Genomic DNA, 19,774 nt, shown 5'->3' with positions numbered 1-19,774 from the left:
CTTCCTCCAGAGCCCAAAGCCCATAAGCCTTTACTCTCTCTCTCTCTCTGTTTCATTTTTTGGGCAGATCATAGGCATTCTTCTTCTCTTCCCATAGTTTCTCTTTCTAGTGGCTGCTCAGGGATCTGGAAAGAGATCACAGAAGGATTCCACTTTTATGACCGCAGGGCTCCCAAATGCCAGTCCGCGGGCATAACCATGCATTTCCTGGCTTAGGGAGCACAGTGTAGGGAAAAGTAGCTAGGATCTGGGCTAAGGGCCTTATCCATGAAATCCTGATTGCTGCCTGTTCAAGGGCCCCTCAGGTGTCTTGAGTGTGGTCTTGGGTAACATTTATTTTTCTCCTTCCTTCTGCCACTCTCCACCCTCAGGATCTTCCTACAAGGACCGTTGCCTTCTGCCGTCCCACAGCAACTCTAGCTGCTTTGTTGTATTTCCCCGAATCACAGTCGAGAGGTGGCTCCTCTCTTATACTGTAAGCCCAAGTATGAGACAGTTGGGCCCACTCAGTGGCATGGATTTGCCAAGGGGACTATATTTTTCATTTAAGTACAATTTGCATGTTATCACAGTTTCCCTTCCCTTTGAAAGTTGGCGCAAACCCTCTGGACCAGAAGACACCATGGAATGCTAGCTGTGCAAAATACCACCCAAACAACTCGTTGATAAGGCAAAGCTGAGCTTATTGCCTACAGCGGTGAAGTAGAGCACTTGTCCTCAGAGTCTCATCGCATCTCCTCGGAGCGAGAGGGGCTAAGGAGATATATTTAGTGAGATTTTGAAGTCGGACTTAAGACAAGTGTTTCAGAGGCGCCTGGGTGGCTCAGTCGTTAGGCGTCTGCCTTCAGCTCAGGTCATGATCCCAGGGTCCTGGGATCGAGCCCCGCATCGGGCTCCCTGCTCCTCCCTCTCCCACTCCCCCTGCTTGTGTTCCCTCTCTCGCTGTGTCTCTCTCTGTCAAATAAATAAATAAAATCTTAAAAAAAAAAAAAAAAGACAGGTTTTCACTGTGGGGGCACGTTTAGGACTGAGGAAGGAGCATGGTATCATAATCTAGTATTGGTGGACAAAACAAAGCAAGGATTTTGGAAGCAAAGGTTTCAACAAGTCTTAGGTTATAATCTGTCATTTAATGCTTTTAAAAATTAAAGATTTGAGGAGCACTTGGGTGGCTCAGTCGGTTGAGCGTCAGACTCTTGATTTCAGCTCAGGTCATGATCTCAGTGTTGTGGGATCAAGTCCACAACCGGCTCTGCAATCAGCATGGAGTCGGCTTGTCCCTCTCCCTTCCCTTCTGTCCCTCTCCCTGTTCATGCGCGTGTTCTCTCTCTCTCTCTCTCTCTCGTCTCTCTTTCTCTAGTGCACGCGAGTGTGCGCACATGCACACTCTCTCTTGCTCTCTCTCAAATAAATAAATACAATCTTTTTAAAATTAAAAAAATAAATTAAAGACTTGATACATTTATCAGGAAGTTCTTGCGATGGTCAGTAAAATTATCTGCCACTTTTATCTCCCTGGAAAAGAGTTTTCTGTAATAATTAAGTTATGTGACGAAGACAGTAGAATAGAAAAGTCACGTATAAACTGTAAGCTATCTAGGAGGTTTGATTCTTAATAGTAATAAGCCCCCAAAGTACCCATAGTGCTGCCCTTAGTCATCTCTCTGTACAGCCAGCCCCACCCACCCTGTGCAGAATCTGTGGACCTAGACGTTTCAGACCATTTATCTTTTCTTGTAGTGCTTCCTTTCCCATCCGGGTCACCATCTGCAAGGGAAAGGATTCCTGTTCTCATGCCCAGCTCAGCCACATGCTGTCTCTCCTTGAAACCCCTCCAGATCTCCTGCAGACAGAATTCCTTCCAGCCTTCTGGACAGGCCCGGACAGGCCTGAATTCACACACACTAGGTAGACCGCAGGAGCCCACGGTCTTTCGTGGGCAGATAAAGATTTGGTAGAAGAGGCAGAATGTACACGTTGGGCCTGTTGTAACGTGGCGCCACTGGGGAAAGGGCCACAGAAAAGGGGGCACAAGAATTACTGTTATTACTAAAGGAAATGAGGCAGAGCTAGCTAGACGTCCATCAACATTTTTACTCCCTCTCACCCGGGACAGAATTAGCACTGATCTCGGGCCAGATACCAGGCAGGACAGAAGCAGCCTGGGTCTCAGGATCATCAAACGGAGAAAAGCCTGCCAGGCAGGAAATGAGGGAGAAATAAACTCCTATTATGTTAACGATGAAAAAATGTTTGGTCTATTTGTTACAGCAGCTAGTACAGGAAACACAATGATAATATTCCCATCGGGAGTCAGAAGAAAATGGTCTCTGTCATTGTTTTGGACTGAAAAACCACACCACAGCAAAGAACACCGGATTCAAGCTCTGGGTGACCTTGATGGAAAACCAGAACAAATTAACTTGGCTTTGGCTTATTAATCAAGTGACAGGTATTTATAGAATGTGTTATTAGCTGATCATCCTTTGAAAACCAGTTTGCTTCTTGGGGAAGGTTTTGGTAGCTGTGCATTGGCTGATAGTTCTCATTGTTTCCCTGCTCATAGAAGTAAACCGAGATTTCTCTCTTCTTTTTTTTTTAAGATTTATTTCTTTATTTTAGAGAAAGAGAACACACGAGCAGGGGATGGGGGCGGGCAGAGGGAGAGGGAGAAGGAGAGAAGCAGACTCCCCACTGAGCACAGAGCCAGACACAGGGCTCAATCCTACAAACCCTGAGATCATGACCTGAGCCCAAATCAAGAGTTGGACACTTAACAGACTGAGACACCCAGGTGCCCCAAAACTGAGATGATTCTAATTTATGTATTTCAGATGGGAAGAAAGATAAGGTCAAAGTCATATTTTACCAGAATCTCCTCAATACCTAGGTCATTCTCCCTGGAGTTCAGTTTGCTGCAGAACCCGGAGAAAAACCTCTCCCAGCACCCTTCTAAATAACCTCATGGGCTGGAAGAACTAATAGTGACAAAGGAGTCCTCACTTTCAGGGACTCTCCTGCAATTTTGCCCCCCTGAGTGTAGGCATTCAGGTTGAGTCACAAAAAATAAATAAATTAATTAATTAATTAAAAAAATAAAAATCACATACCCATAAGGATAGGCAAGAACCCCCCCTTTTCTCCATGTTTCTATCATGTTATAGAGAAGGACACAGTGTTGATCAGGGTACAAATCCACACTAGTTTGCCTGGGATAACAGCTGTAAGAGGGCTTACCCATGTTGGTTTGAGGTGGGCCCCAGCTCAAGATCATTGCTGGTCTGTATGCACCGACGCCAAGCAGTGCACGTTCTGCCTCTGTCCCTGCAACCTTATGATCCCAGGAAGGATTCACCCACTTTCTCCACCTACCCCACCATTTTCTGTAAAATAAAATTGATGAAATCGGCGAATTTCATTCGAGAGAGGTTGTTAATAGGTAGTTAAGGATTACGGACTATTATAGGAGGGAAATACAGAATACTATATATAAACACTACGTACATGCTAATTGGCCTCAATGCTGGAACAGTTCCTCCTGTCACAAGGGAAAAAGAGTCCAGTGGATTCAAAAAAAATCTTTTTTTTTTTTTTTTAATTTTCCTTTCTCGGTAAAACTTTTACAATGGGAAAAGACATATAGCATTTGGCTCATGCATTGTGAGTACAAAAGGATTCCACAGGCAAACAACGTTATTAGAAGAAGCCATCCAGCTCATACTTGTTCATTCATTCGTGAGAGCGTGAGAGCTGTCAAGCAAACTGGTTTTGTGACATTCTCATTTGAGGAGGTCACATGGGCACCTTCAGCCTGTTTCCATGTGTGAGTTATTTGTGGGCAAGGCTCACATGAAAGCTTTGGAAGGGTTGGCTTTTCAAGGTTTAGTTTGGAGTGAGAAGAGAAGTTGACTTCAGGGACTGGAAGGCTTGGAGGCCTGGCAGACTCAACACTAGGTGCTATTTTTAGGAGTTCTTCGACCTTACTGACATGAAAAATGCCAAGCAGAATAAGACCCTAAAGGAAGGCACCTGATTTAACCATCAAATGCGACAGAAATAATCATTAGAAGCTCTTGTCCTTAACGGCCTTCTTTACTCGGTTAGTTATAGCTCTTAACTTCTGGATAGTGGTTCACATGTCAGTACTTGAGGAGCATAGGGAATGCCTTTGGATTTTATTATTTCTGATAACATGAGATTTAAAAATAAACGTATCTAAATTTATTTTTGGTTTAAGTGTACTTTTTGTTTAAAAGTTTCTAAGTAAAAATACCATAGAAATTTAGACTGCCTGAGGGCTTATGAAATCAGAGGGGAGTGTCACCTCGAACAGACTTTGTGGTCTTGTCCCCTCACCTCCTCAGCTGTGGTACTGTTCTCTCACCCTTCTGGGCTGTAGTGTGTCTCCTCACCTCCTGGGCTATAGTGTGTCTCCTCACCTCCTCACCTCCTGGGTGGTGTTCTCTCACCTCCTGGGCTGTGATATTGTCTCCTCACCTCCCAGGCTATGGTGTTGTCCCCTCACCTCCTCAGCTGCGGCTTTGGCCTCTCGCCTCCTGAGCTGGGGTGTGAAGAACAGCCTAGGTGCTCCTGCAGCATGCTTGCCCACTCTCCAAGAGTGGCTGCCATACCATGAGAAAAAGTGGCCGTCCTTGTGATTTGTTTCAATTTGAGAAATAGAAACCCACTGAAGCCAAGTCAAATAAACAAGATGTATTGTGGGAACACATAGGAATTAAAGAAGAAATAGAATTCCAAGGACATCCAAGCACAGGAGCTATAATTGAGCTTGGTCCGGGTGTCAAGGACACTCGGTCAACCCCAGAGGTAGAAATTAATAGATCTTTACTCCAAAAGCTCCAAGATCTGCCAAAACTTGTGTCTCCTCCTGTCACGGCTCTGCTCAAAATACTCCAGTGGCTCCCCACCTCACTCAGAGTAAAACACTAAATTCTTGCCATGACCCACAGATCCTCTACAATGTTCATCCCCTCCCCCAGTCACACTGTGCCTCCCCCTCAGTCACGCTGCTGTGACTGGCCATGCTGTCCACCCTGTGGTCCTTTAACACACCAAGAGCACTCCTGTCTCCCGGATGTTGCATCTGCTGTGCCTGCTGCCTGGGATGCTCATCCCCAGCTACGTGCTTAGCAACTTTTTGAGGTCTTTGCTCAAAAGTCATCCTCTCAGTGAAGCCATCCTTCTGTCTAAAATTGAAAGCCCACCCCAGCCCAACACTTCCTATCCAACTTAACCTGAATTCTTTTTAAAATGTTGTGCTTTGAAAATTTTTAAACACATTCAAAATGGTATAATGAAACCCCCCTTCTAGTTGTCATTGCTCAGATGTCTAAATTTCATTGATCTTGTTTCATCTATCCCCCCTCCATTTCCTTCCTGCATTATATCTAAACTTCCCAGCATTTATCACTCTCTAAAATACATTTCTTATTTTTCTTGGTTATTTCATGTCTCCCCCCAGAAACATCGGCTCCATGAGGGAGGGCTGGGTTTTTCCTGCTTTGTTCACGGCTGGATCACCGGCACCTGCAAGAGTGCCTGATGCAGAGTAGGTAGTCATTATTCATGGCTGAGTGAAGCAATGAAGCAGTTACCACAATATTGCCGGCTTTCTTCTCCCACAGCCACCCCCACCCTCTGACCTGCACAGCCGCGAATGCTGCAAGCACCCCTATTCTGACTCCACCCAGTGACTGTCAGCCACGGCTCCTACTTAGCCCCATCCCAGACTCTCAACAAGTCCCTGGCTCACATTCACAAGAGGCAAAACCAGATTGGCCCAGTTCTCTGCCTGTGGGCCACGTCACAGTATTCTGGCATGGCTGTAAATTAACCTGCCTGGGGTCCTCTTGTCACCATGTGGTACAAAAGTGGATACCCAACAGGGGCCGTTGGTGAGATGTTTCCCCAGAAGGGAGGTGAGTAATTGACATCCCTCCTTCACCACGCAAACGATCTTCAGCGAATTTGATGAGATTGGGCCATGGTCCTTTTTAGGTGGGTGGGTAACTTTCTTGGGCACCTCTAATCGTTCTAGCCGTCTTGGAGTTATCATGCATCCCATAGAGAAGATATATATATCTAGATAGATAGATAGATAGATAGATAGATAGATAGATAGATAGATAGATAGATAGATTTTGGCCAGGCTCCATCTGTGAGGTAGAAAAAAATGCACAAGGAATAGCTCCCCTCAATTCAATATCTCTCTTCCACCACTTGTCAACCAGCAAAGCCCTTTGGGCATCAGACACTCTCCAATTAGGCCTTCAATAAAAGCCAGGAGGTGTTGCCAGCCCGTGATGACAAGCTAGGAACCTGAAGGACCAGTAATATGCTGGCACCCTGGCAACCACAACGAGGATTGCTTGGCGAATGCTTCTTGCCAACAATGTTTCCAGTCTACCTGCCAAAGGGTGTGTGTGGCCTCATCCTCAGCCAGCTCCTATGGAAACCAAGTACTGACCAGGCAAGGGTAGATCCAGAAGAAAACATCACCACATCAGAGCATATCCCAAGGCAGTTGCATTCTTTCCAGGAAAAACTGTTTATTTTCACTGGGTGCTGGGTATTCCCTGATCGCTCTACGCCCCCAACTCCAGCTGCCACTCACGATGATTTTTAAGGTGACCTGGTTTTCAAAGTCATCTTATTAGGTTGTGGAGACTCAGTCCCAACTCAGATCCAAATTTTTAAAATTAACAGTATCTCCTCCATTAGGTGTTGGATATTGACTAAGACCTCACAGGGGCATATCCTTTTTCTAGATTCTTTCAAGAGTAGGATTGATACTCATCTGGTGCTGTCTGGTACAGTCATCCTTCAGTCAAAGTATTAGAATACTTCCATACCACTTGGTAAATAGACAATGCCTCAAACACCCCCACTCTGAATTCTCCCACCATCTCAGCTACCTCAGCTCCTCCTCTGAGTCCCTTGGATCTTGACATGACCCAGGAGGTAATGAGTTAATGCTGGCCCAGGAGGGACCACAGTATCCACTGTGATGGGTCGGCACCTGTGCCATATTTAGTTGTTAAATATTTTTAATACCGCCCCTGCTTCTAAGTTAAAAGCAACAACTTGGGGCACCTGGGTGGCTCAGTCGTTAAGCACCTGCCTTCGGCTCAGGTCATGATCCCAGGGTCCTGGGATCGAGCCCCGCATCGGGCTCCCTGCTCAGCAGGAGGCCTGCCTCTCCCTCTCCCACTCCCCCTGCTTGTGTCCCTCTCTTGCTGTCTCTCTTGCTGTCTCTCTTGCTGTCAAATAAATAAATAAAATCTTAAAAAAATAAAATAAATAAAATAGGATGAAAGCAACAACTACCACCATCCCTCATCTTAGACATTTTCATTCTTGCTAATTTACAGAGAAGGCTGCAGTGGAATTGGGATTGGACCAAGGTCCTAATACTGCACAGAGACAGGACAGCCAGCAGCAGAAGTAATCATTCAAGCAGAGATGCTGTAAGCACTTGTCTCCACTATGGACATCGCTCCACCAGAATGATACCGACATAGGATAGAAACGTTTGTCTGGTTTGTGCACTGCTGTATATCCCAGCACCCAGAACAGTGCTCAGCACACAGAAAGTGCTCAATAAATCAACACAACTCTTAAATAAAGACACGAGTTCCCTGATCTGATGGCCCCATTGTTGCCTAACTCGATGAACTTAGGTGAATCTAAAGCTTTTCAAGACTTCACAGTTTTGACCTTTTTCTTTGCTTTTCTTTTTTTTAAAGATTTTGTATCTTTTTTCTTAATTATTTCATCTCTTCCTACATCAAGGCGCAGAGGAGACAAGCATATCCATGGTGCATGTCACTTGCCCAATCTCCACATTCGCAGTGATGTGATGTCTGTAGCATTTCCCTGCGGCCTATAGGATGCTCTGGTTTCTCCAAGACACTTTGATTTTCATTTCCAGAAAATTAGCCTCACACATGACATCTGTCTGACCAACTCGGCAGAAGCTGTAGCAGGACCCCAGGCAGCCCAGGTGAAACAGGAGAGCAGAGCAGTCCTCTGCCATTGCAGCCCCACCACGAGCCACATCATCGGTGGCTTCTTGTCCCCAGGTGCTCCAGGGTAGTGGACCGGGGTCAGGGACCAGGAGGAAGGGGGGTAGGCAGCAGGCCTTTGAGAACTGGAGTAAACAAGTTCACCTTCTCCAGCCACTGACGAAAGGCCACTCTGGAAGCAGGAAAGGGCCGGGTTTTGTTCACCAAGGCATCCCCTACCTTCTACCCACTGTCCAGTTGTGCTCACCCGGGACATGTTTTCTGTCAGCAAGATCTCTGTGGTGTTTGAAGGGTGAAGGAGCAAAGTCTCTGAAGGAAAACTTGAAATATGTGACATTTCAGAATTAGCCCTCTTCCCTGTTTACAAAACTCCAGGGAGAAGTGTCAGCCTCTGGACACGCATCCCACGTGCAAATCCACGTTTTCCTCTTGACTGTAGTTTGGGGACCAGTGTGACTTCCAATACACCACACAGATGGCATGTTTCCCTACGAGTGACACGAATCGTGTGTCACAATTACACTTTGTTTTTAACCCCTTTCATCCTGGCATTGCCACGCAGTGTGCAAACTTTAATTAATACCCCTCACAAAGTAGCGAGGATCATTATCCCTGTGTCAAGTTTGAGAAACCGAGTCACCGTAGGCTGTGACCCAGAGGCCACAGGCTGAGTCAGTGGGAGAGCAAGAGACCAAATTCCGGACTCCCAACAGCCTGGCCACTGGCCTGGCCTCACACCCACTGCGGGCACCTCTTATTTAAAGCTGCTCGCTTTTGCCTGGAGCCAGCCAGACACCTTCCCTGAGGCCTCCTTCTCGTTCCCCAGCTAACAAGGAGCCTGCGGCCCAGGAGAGGTGGAGAACAGCAATGGTGAAGCACATACCAGAGAGCATCTGAGGACCTTCGACACAGTCAAGAATCTGGGCCTGACCTGGGAGTTTTCTCCCAGGAATGTGAGACCACAAAGACCCGAGCTTTTCAGACGCCTCTCTCCATTCTCAGAGCACGCTTGGTCCGCACCTCCCTTTTTATAGTTCATGGTTCTTAGGGACTACATGACTGATTTTAGCCTTCGTCCTTTTCTTCCTTTCTCTCTGCTTACAGTCAGTCCCCTGTCTTACCTCTCTTCCTTTCACAACACATGCCTTGCCTCCTCTGCAAACAACCCCCAGGCCCACATACCTTGGTTCAGAAGTCATGGCCCTCCAGCTCACCTTCTGTATATGGAATCTTTCTGGCACGCTCTAGAAAAGGAAGCCAGGAACCGACTCCACTAGAAACCAGCTTTCAGGGCATAGGAGATTACACCATGTAAAGGAGACACACAGATATCTGAGAAAGTGTCCTGATTGGAAATAGGGTTCCCACCAGATGTTGCACACAAGGACTGTTTTTTTTTCCCTTTCCTGAAGGAGGACAAATACAAGGAAATAGAGACCTGACAGATTTTCAATTAAGAGGCGGTATGGTGCAGTGGCTAAGAGAATGGGCTACACGGAGCCCAAATACAGCAAATCCTGGCTCCACACTTAACAGCCGTGTGACTTAGGCAACTTTCTTCATTGCTTGGGGCTTCAGTTTTCAATCTTCTGTAAATTGGTAAAGTTGTCCTTCTCACAATCATTGTGAGAAATAAATGACTTAAGGCATCAAAAGTTTCTGGAACAGTGTCTAGTTCTTAATAACTGTTAGAATCCAACAAACATTTCTGTCCACAGTTACTCAATGCAAACACTGTACTAGGTACAGGAGCTGGCCCTCCAGGCTCCAGTGGAGGGAATAGATAGGTAGATATTCATAGTACACTGTGGTTGGTCATGACAGTGATGGGGATATGCACAGGGCACTACAAGTCTGCCTTTGTGTGAATGAGGAAATAATTCCAGCCCTGAAGGCACATGCAAGGGGAACTTGGGCTGGAAATCAGGAACTTGCTTCCTCAGCTGGGCACCATTATGCCGTAGGGCACGTGATGCACCGTGTACAGGATAGCACTGCACGATAGCATCTAACCCACTCTGAGAAGGAAGAGGAATGGGTCAGAGATGGGTTTGGAGAAGGGATGGCTGGATTTCTCTTAATTAGGGATTCATTCATCAAAATGAACAGGGGATTCTGAAGTGGCATTCTAGGCAAAGAGAACAGCATGAGCAAAAGCAAAGAGGCAGTCAGGAGCACATTATATGTAGGGAACTACAAATAGTTTGGTACTTCCTCGAGCAGGAGGCAGGGAATGGCAGGCAGTGTGCTAAGCAGGGGCCAAGCTAGGTAGGGGCAGGTCCACCGTGTTCATAGCAGCCCACCATATCTGAGAAAAGATGGCCAGAGATTCAGTTCTTCACACTGACCCTGAGCTACTCACTTGGACGTGGTTTCCTCTTTCCTTCTCTGTTCTACTCTGGGGTTTCAGTGGGCGTTGTTAATAGCTGGCATCCTGAGGATCAGTGATCTAACAACTTTGGGCTCCCATCCCTTCTGATCATCAAGATTAGACAGGGACCCTGTGCCAAAAGGGAGTCTTTTATTTTGTCAAGAAACACTAAGTGAAAGGTTGAATTATTTGTACCTCCTCTCATCCAAAACTTCCTCTGAAATCCCATGGGAGCCTTGCTCAAATTGCTTCAACAAAAGAAGAAATGGACATACTCTGAATATAGAAATGAGAGAAATGTGATCTGTGTGTTTACTCTATTAGAGATGACCAATGTATAAATGGATAAATCCAACTACAAATGACCTAAAAAGTGCTAGAATAGAAATATGGGCAAAGTATATGGAAATCACAGGACCAACTTGGCAGGAAGAGTTGAGGGAGGCTTGATAGAGGAGGAGGTTTTTAAGCTGACCGTCAGAGGCTGAGTCGGAGTTTCTTAGAGAATGAGAAGAACAATTCAGACAGAAGAAAGCACTGGTTGTGTAAGAGTCTGATGTTTCAGGAAACAAGTCATTCCATCAGAATGACTGTGGTGAAGGGTTGGAGGGTCAGAATCACAGGAGCTGAGCATAAGAACTGGATGGCAAAGCATCTTGGAGTTACATGCTCAGGTTTGCTCTTTAGAAGATATTTTTGGTGGCAAGATAAAGGATGAAGTGGAATGCAGTGCAAAGAGAAGCAGGAATTCCATAGATGGAGCCATCACAATTCTCAGGTCCACCATGGTAATGGTCTGATCTAAGCTCATACAATGGGGATCGTTATGAGATGGGATTCCCTGACTTTGTGACTGGCCATGGAAGCACAAAAAGAGGAAGATTTCAAGAATTACTGAAATTTTGGGGGCACCTGGGTGATTCACTCGGTAGAGCATCTGACCTTCAGCTCAGGTCATGATCTCAAGGTCCTGAGATAGAGCCCCATGATGGGCTCTGCGCTCAGCACGGAGTCTACTTAAGATTCTCTCTCTCCCTCTCTCTCTGCCTCTCCCCAACCCCTGCCAAATAAATAAATAAATCTTAAAAAAAAAATGACTGAAATTTCTAATCTGGGAAACAGAGGAGGCAGTAACACCATGAACCAAAATCAAAATACTTGAGGTAGGGGCACCTGGGTAGCTGAGTCAGTTAAGCGTTCGACTCTTGATCTCAGCTCAGATCTTGATCTCAAGGTGGTGAGTTCAAGCCCTGCATTGGGCTCCATGCTGTGTGTGGAGACTACTTAAAAAAAAAAGAGAGAGAGAGATTAAGAATACTTGAGGTAGAGAAAGTTCTGTTGTCCATAAGGGTTCTGTTTGGGATGTATTAATTTTGAGGTGACTTAGGACAATCCAATTGGAAGTGTCCAGTTGATCATTGGAAATATTTGTCCACACTTAAGAGAAAGATCAGGGCTGGAAATGGGGATATGGAAATTATTATGGGTTGAACCATATGAAATTGCTAACATGTGATCATGTTTTACCTACAAAAATGGCAATTTCATGTGGGAGAACATTTCATATGGGAAAATAGACAGAGTGAGAGAGAAGAGATGAGTACCAAGGGTAGGATATTATCTGGGAAATGTTGATTTCTAACCGTGGGCAGAGAAGGAGAAATGGTGAAGATATTGTGCAGAAATGGTAGGAGATAGAGATGCAGGGGAAATTCAAGAGGGAGTAATGATATAGAAGCTGTAGGAGTGCTTATCAAAAAGGAATGGGTGTTCGAGAGGAAACGGAGTGCTACAGAGGATGCAAGTAGGAAGACAGAAATAGAGCTCTGCACCTGGCGTTTGGGAGGTGACTGTACCCCCAGCAAGAATTTCAGCAGAGATGGGACAATAGCTTGACTATAAGAGGTCGAAAAGAGAAGCTGACCTCAAGGTTTCATTTGCTTGTGTGTTTTCTTTTTTAAGGTTTGGGGTGTTTTGCACCTATTTATGTATAAAAGGAAGAAGCCAAAGAAAAGAAAGTAATTGAAGATACAAGGCAGAAGGAATGCATAATTATGAGCACCACGTCCTGAAGGAGGCAGAGGAGTAGACTTGAATGCATAGGAGGAGAGGTGTGCCCCACATGGGAGGGCCAGAGGCTCACTAAAAGCAGTGTTAAGTCCCTAACCATCGTATGCATTTCCAGCCACGCACTCTGACAGATCACATTTATTAGTGCTATTATGTTGTCATGAGACAGAAATCCTTCTCAGAGAGAAAGATGGCAAATATTTTCATTACCAGTGCTTCTTGCCAGAAATTGGCACTAATGCCTTTGATGTATTCCTGGGCACGCCTACCCTGCAGCCTGCAACATCACAACTAAGCCCTCTCCACTGTCCGCTGTGAGCCGGCCCTCATAAGAAGCGTCATCCCTTCGAAAGACCTCCGAAACAGTCCCAACAGGTGAGCACAGAAGGACGGTGTCAGAACTCACTCTGTCAGTCTCTAAGGAGATGTTTCTCTAAGGAGGACCTTTCTTCGGGCTCTGGAATTAATGGTCCTCATGCCTATCACTGAGGAGAGTTGGGGCAAAGGGCTTCCCTTTGGTTCCAGTTTCTGACATAACAAAAGGAGAAATTCATTGCCTAGGACAGCTAGTATTTGCTTAATGATGCATCTCAAACAGAGATGCTGTCTTAAAATTCCCAGCTAATCCTGTCCTCGTTCTCATCACTTAGAGGCCAAAGTGCTAGGATTACAATGGATTCATGCAATTAGAATAGTAGGAAAAACAGGATTAAAAACACAAGTCTCGGGTGCCTGGGTGGCTCAGTTGGTTAAGCGACTGCCTTCGGCTCAGGTCATGATCCTGGAGTCCCGGGATCGAGTCCCGCATCGGGCTCCCTGCTCGGCGGCGAGTCTGCTTCTCCCTCTGACCCTCTCCCCTCTCATGTGTTCTCTCTCATTCTCTCTCTCTCAAAATAAATAAATAAAATCTTTAAAAAAAAATAAAAACACAAGTCTCCTCATCCAGAGAAGTTAATAAGTGAAAGACCCACGTTGCTACCTGAGCTGCCCATAGACCCGGGAACTTGGGGAATGTGAGTTATTGGTCGCAGAGGAGACCAGGTGAGAGACCAGGAAGGTTCCCACTAAACTTCTCATACATCGCCCACATAGTACTTACGAGTATCCAAATTGTCAGTTTACACCTGTCTAGTACAAGGACTCTATCTGTCATGAGAGATGCTCAGTAAATATGTCTCTAACAAATGAACAAGTGAGTGAATGCATCGTGCTGCCAAGTCACCATACTATTGATCCAAATAGGAGTTCGGAGTGTCTTGGTGCTTGTGTGTGCATAGAGAGAAAACGAGGCTGGTCCTTTGGAAAGTTATCTTACTACCAGTCCCTAATCTAAAATGGTGAAATCGGTTTTTTGAAAAAAGACCACAGATCTTCAGTGTGTGTGTGTGTGTGTGTGTGTGTGTGCGTGCGTGCGGACATAGATACCCATAGACACACACACACACACACACACACAATGGGGAATGTAGGCATCTGTAAAACCATAGCTTGGAGTAAGATGATCTTGGATCCTGAAAGATGACAAGAAAATGGACACAATTTGCACCTCGTGGCATCAAGAGGATTTGTACTAGTCTTTTGAAATAAATAGAACAGTAATAAAACCAGCATCCCAAGAAATTCTGAATTTAGCTCCTGCCTTTTGTTCAATTCAGATTCCCTCTTTTTTTTCTATAATCTTCCACATGTTTCTTATACTGTGGAGTGATTTTGTTACTATGGAAACCACAGTGCCTGCATAAAGCTCAAATATGATGTCAACTTATAAAATGATTTAAAATTTGTCCCAAGGCTTAACAAAAAGCATTTGGAGGAATTACCACACCCAATATAGTGATGTGCCTACTTAAAACACGTATCTGGGAATATACCTTTTTTAAAAATATGGATGGGCATTTGGGTGGGCAGATGTGATTAATGAAGAAATATCCCACAGATGCTGCTCTGAATGAAAATAAAGAGCTTGGTTAGGAAATTCCAGGTTTATAAAATCATGGTAATTATGAGTTATAGCATACAGAGTTTATTCCTCACATGCAAAGCCTTGCCTTGTTTGTGAAGCACTTAAGCCCTAGCTTTGTAAAAGAGCTCTCCTAGAAATATTCAAGAACAGCACATCAACCATTTAAGGGAGATTTTAAGTGACTTCTTGCCTTGGAGGCAAAAGATAAAGAAACTCACCTCCTGGGGTTCTTTTTAGGCCAGTGAAAGCCTAATTCTCCCACTGGAGCTCTTGCTCTGTTTCTTAGGCCAAGTGTTGCCTCCAGACGAACACATATGTTTCTGATGTCATCATCTGGCCTTGAATCTGTATATGATTCAGTGATAGTGGAATCTGCCCCTAATACTCTGAAATCACTTACTACGCTGATAACCAAATGGAGCCTGGGAACCCATACCAAAAATCTACCTAGTTGATTTGAGGAAAAGCCGCAGAGCCGTGAGAGCTGTTAGACAGGAAAGACAGAACAAGTGGAATGGAAGGCAAGCTGCTCTGCTCCCTGGCCTCCCACCCTCCTCCTCGGCTATCCTTCCCTCTGCCAAGTACTTGCAAGTATATCATCACAACAACACTCCGGAGAACATTCTTGTTGGGTAATAAGAAAGCATAATTATATGCTTCAGAGCTGTTGAGGTTTTCTCCTATTTTCAAAACAATGAATATCCTGTGGAAAGATAGCACTGCTCATGAATAAGCTGAGATTCCTTCCGTGGAACACACAGACGGTGGTTTGGAGGAGAGACCAGAGGGCAGCTCTACTAATGTCTTTATTCCTTGGACAACCTAACCATGCTGTTCTGTGGGGCTCCCAGGAACAAACCCTCTCTGTCAACATAATTCAAAGTGTAACATCTTCAAAACTGAAATTACATATTCTCTCTCTCTTTCTCTCTCCCTCTTCCCTTACAACCATGTGCTGAGAGAAATGGAATTGTTTCTAAGTCCACACCGTACAAAACTCAAGACTAACTTCCACAAAGCATTACATTTATTCCTTCAGATATTCTTATTTCTCACCTCAAACGTGATCAGTGAAGAGGTGGGAAGTGTCCCCTTGAGCTACACATTTCCTTCTGGATGTGGAGTCAGAGTTGAAGCTCCATGAATGTGTAGTAACATATGGCTTCCAGAGGCAGAGGTTCTTTCCTGCGATTATCATACCAACATTCTTCAAAGTCCAGCAGAAAGCCATGGAGAATAGTTGTGGCTGGGGGGAAAGAAACCAGCAGGAACATTTAAAAAAAACACCAATCCTTTCGACACTTCTGTTTACTAAGTAGTGACATCCGATTCCACAGGTAAGAAAACCTGTACCCAAAGAGAGTCATAGAAATGCATATCCCAGAGTCCTTGTTCAGACTGGACTTCCCAGAGCCCAGACTATTGTCTTACCACTTAATCAGGCTGTCACTCAGAGAAGTCTGTGTTGCTTCTAAAATATCATGCTAGTGTTGTTATTTGTACCACAGCCCACTCAACTCTCAGTTCCATTAAAATTGCCCTGAACAGAACATGCTTTCAAGTAAAAACATTATGCACGCTGTTGCTTTTATAAGGCTAGGTCACTTTCTTTTGACCATATGGACTCTGTCACGTGGAAATGAGAATTGTCTTTAGCTGTCAAAAAACGTTGTTCCACAAAGGGAGGTAAAGCGTTCTGGGTTTCCCAGAGACCTCTAGCCACTGCCCCTCACTCGACCACAGCCTCATGGAGCATCCTGGGCAAGCACTGAGGATCAGATTCCTTTCACTTTGGTGGTGGTTTGGGAAATATGATTTTCTTCCTGAAAAATCTGTTATTTGGCAGTAAATACTAAACTTAGGGGGCTGAGTCACGTTTCCTAATCCCGCTTTGTATTTTGCTTCCTAGGCAAGTGGGAAATTTTGGAAAATCCAATTTTTATGAGTGTGTAGTTGTATACATGTTATGTGTAAGAGAGGGAGAGAGAGACTTTAGGAAGGAGTAGGGCAATAATATATATATATTATACATACATATATATAACATATATATATATATCCCAGAGCCAATTTTTAGCAGATAATTTATATTCTTAATCTGTAGCCTTGAAGAAGACTGTCATTTTATTGGCACAAATGATTTACCGTGCAGTTTGCTGGGCAAGTGTTTAAAAAAAAAAATAGGGAAAAAAAAGCCCAGCCATGTGCAGAAAATGCCTTGGCAGATGGAGCACATCTCTTCCAGACCCGAGGTCCTTCACTACTGAGTCTCTTCCTTTTCTTGGTGTTAGACCCATTCACTGCCGGAAAACAAATGCCAAGAATTTCCCAATAGCACCGTTGAAGATTTCTGAAATGAAGAGAATTCTGGACTGCTGCAGGAAACTCTTAAACCAAGACATCCAGCCTGTGTTGGCTAAAGATTAAGGGGGAGGGGAGAGTTCTTCACATACATAAAGCAAAAACCCTATACAAATGACTCTGTGTCTCCCTTCATCTGTGCTTGCTCTGGGCCTCAAGATGCAGGAAGTCAGAGAAGTTGTTTGTAATTAAACTTCTCATTTGATTAGCTTTACTTTCTCAATCTGAAGACAGATCACAAGAGTAGGACCACACTTACAGATAATGAACAGTTTCATTGTGTCCCAAGACCAGAACATGAGTTTATTTGGAAAATTTTTTGATGGGGTATTTTGACAGTGACACAATGACATACCTGCTGATTCTCTTTAGTATTCAAGTCTTAATTTCCACCAATACTCAAGTAACATCCATGTATATGCAACTTCTGTTATGTGTTTTGAATCATGTAGACACTTTGGGGAGATGAAAACTGATCCTGATAAGCTAGCAGAGATTAGAGTTGATACACAGGTGAATGGATCATTGAAAATGCAAAGGTAACCAGAGTGAGGTGCCATAACTCATCAGAGTATAAGCGTATAATATTTTCATGATGTATTTATTCATTCATTCAACATATATTAACGTGGCTCCTGTTATGTATCAGGCTCTGCTCAAGGTGCTGGGAATAAAGCAGAGAACATAAGAGACAAAAATTCTAGTCTTCATAGAGTAAGTCAGATAGGAAAATGTAAATAAAGTATAGGCAGATACATTGTGTCAGATGGAAATAAGTGATAAGGAGCAAAATGAAGAAGTAAGAACACAGGTATGTGTGTGTGGAGGAGGGGTTTGAAATTTAAATAGGCGTGGTTGGAGAAGCCTCATTGAGAAGGTGACAGTGGAGCAAAAATCTGGAGGCAGTAAAGAAGGGAGGAAGAGCACTGCGGGCAGAGATCATAGCAAGTGCGAATGTCCTATGGCAGTAGGTGTCCCTCATGTGTGGTTGGAGCAAAGTAAGCCACAGGGAGAGTATAAAAGAATCAGAGAGTTATGGGCTGGCAGGCCACAGGCCAGATTATGGAAGATCATTTAAAAGACAGGCTAAGGATGTCTGGCCTTTATTTTTAAATGGGGCATCAGTGAAGGGTTTATTTTGTGAGACTCATGAGCTAGGCAACTTTGGGCAAATCATTTAACCACTCTGAGCCTCAGGTTCCTTGCCTGTCAAAGGAGGACAGTAACAGAATAATATGACCAATTCCAAGCATCGTTGTAAAGATTTTTTTTATTGTGGTAAAATATATGTCACATAAAATTTATGATCTTAACCATTTTACAGTTCAATAGCATTAAGTACATTCACATTGTTATGCAACCATCACTGCCATCCATCTCTAGAATTTTTTCATTGTCACAAATGGAAATGCTGTAGCCATTAACTAACTCCCCATTCCCTCTTACTACCCACCTCCCCAACCCCTGACAACCATTATTCTACTTTCTGATTTCTGATTTCTACTTTATGATTTTGGCTATCCTAGGTACCTTATATAAGTGGAATGATGCAATATTTGTCCTTTTGTGATCAGCTTATTTCATTTAGCATAATGCTCTGAAGATTCGCCCATGTTGTAGCATGTGGCAAAATGTCCTTCCTTTTAAGATAATATTCCATTGTATGTATATGCCATATTTTGTTTATCCATTCATCTACTAAGGGACACTTGGATTGCTTTTACCTTTTGGCTATTGTGAATAATGCTGCTATGAATGGAGCTGTACAAATTTCTCTTTGAGTCTCTGTTTTCAATTATTCTAGTTATATACCCAGAAATAAAATTTGGGGATCATACGGTAATTTTATGTTTAATTTTTTGAGGAATCACCATACTGTTTTCCTGAATGCACCATTTTACATTTCCACCAACAGAGCACAAGGGTTTCAATTTCTCCACATCCTCACCAACACCTGTTATTTTCGGGTTTTCTGGTAATAGCTGTCCTAATGGGTGTGAAGTGGCATCTTGTTGTGGTTTTGATTTGCTTTTCCCTAATCATTAGTGATGCTGAACTTCTTCCCATGTGCTTATTGGTCATTGTCTATCTTCTTTACTTGAATATGTCTATTCAAGTCCTTTGCCTAATTTTTAATTGGGTTGTTAGGTTTTTTTACTGTCGAGTTATAAGAGTCCTTTCTATATTCTGGATATTAATACCTTATCAAATATATGATTTTTAAACATTTTCTCCCATTCTGTAAGTTGCCTTTTCACTCTCTTTCTAGTGTCCTTTGATGCACAAAAGCTTTGAATTTTGATGTTGTCCAGTTTATCTATTTTTTCTTCTGTTCCCTGTGCTTTTGGTATTATATCCGAAATACCATTGCAAACCAATGTTGTGAAGCTTTTCCCCTATGTTTTCTTCTAAGAGTTTTATAGTTTTAGCTCTTATGTTTAAGTCTTTCAACTATTGTGAGTTAATTTTTGTATATGGTGTGAGGTAAGATCACTGGAGGGTTTTGTTTTGTTTTGTTTTTAAGATATTTTTATTTATTTGAGAGAGAGAATGAGATAGAGAGAGAGAGCATGAGAGGGGCAGGGTTAGAGGGAGAAGCAGGCTCCTCGCTGAGCAGGGAGCCCGACGCAGGACTCGATCCTGGGACTCCAGGATCATGACCTGAGCCGAAGGCAGTCGCTTAACCAACTGAGCCACCCAGGTGCCCACGCTGGAGAGTTTTGAATAGAGGAGAAACATAATCTGACTTTCATTTTTAAAAGATCACCCTGGTGGCTGCGTAGGGACAAAACCGCTACCAGCTGTGCCACATTTAACCCTTTCACATGCCAAAAGGTGGGTTTCAAAACCATATTTTGGTATGAGTTTTTAACTTTTCAGTCACTTCTTTTTCCAACAATTGTCTGAGTAATTGGACACTACTTTTACACAAGTGTATGCACACCTCCTTCCACCCCCTACAAA

This window comes from Mirounga angustirostris, unplaced genomic scaffold (genome assembly GCF_029215605.1).
Source record: "Mirounga angustirostris isolate CCGP_5_RB_7025 unplaced genomic scaffold, mMirAng1.0.hap1 SCAF_8, whole genome shotgun sequence".
Classification (NCBI taxonomy): Eukaryota; Metazoa; Chordata; class Mammalia; order Carnivora; family Phocidae; genus Mirounga; species Mirounga angustirostris.
Note: the sequence above shows the minus strand (reverse complement) of the source record.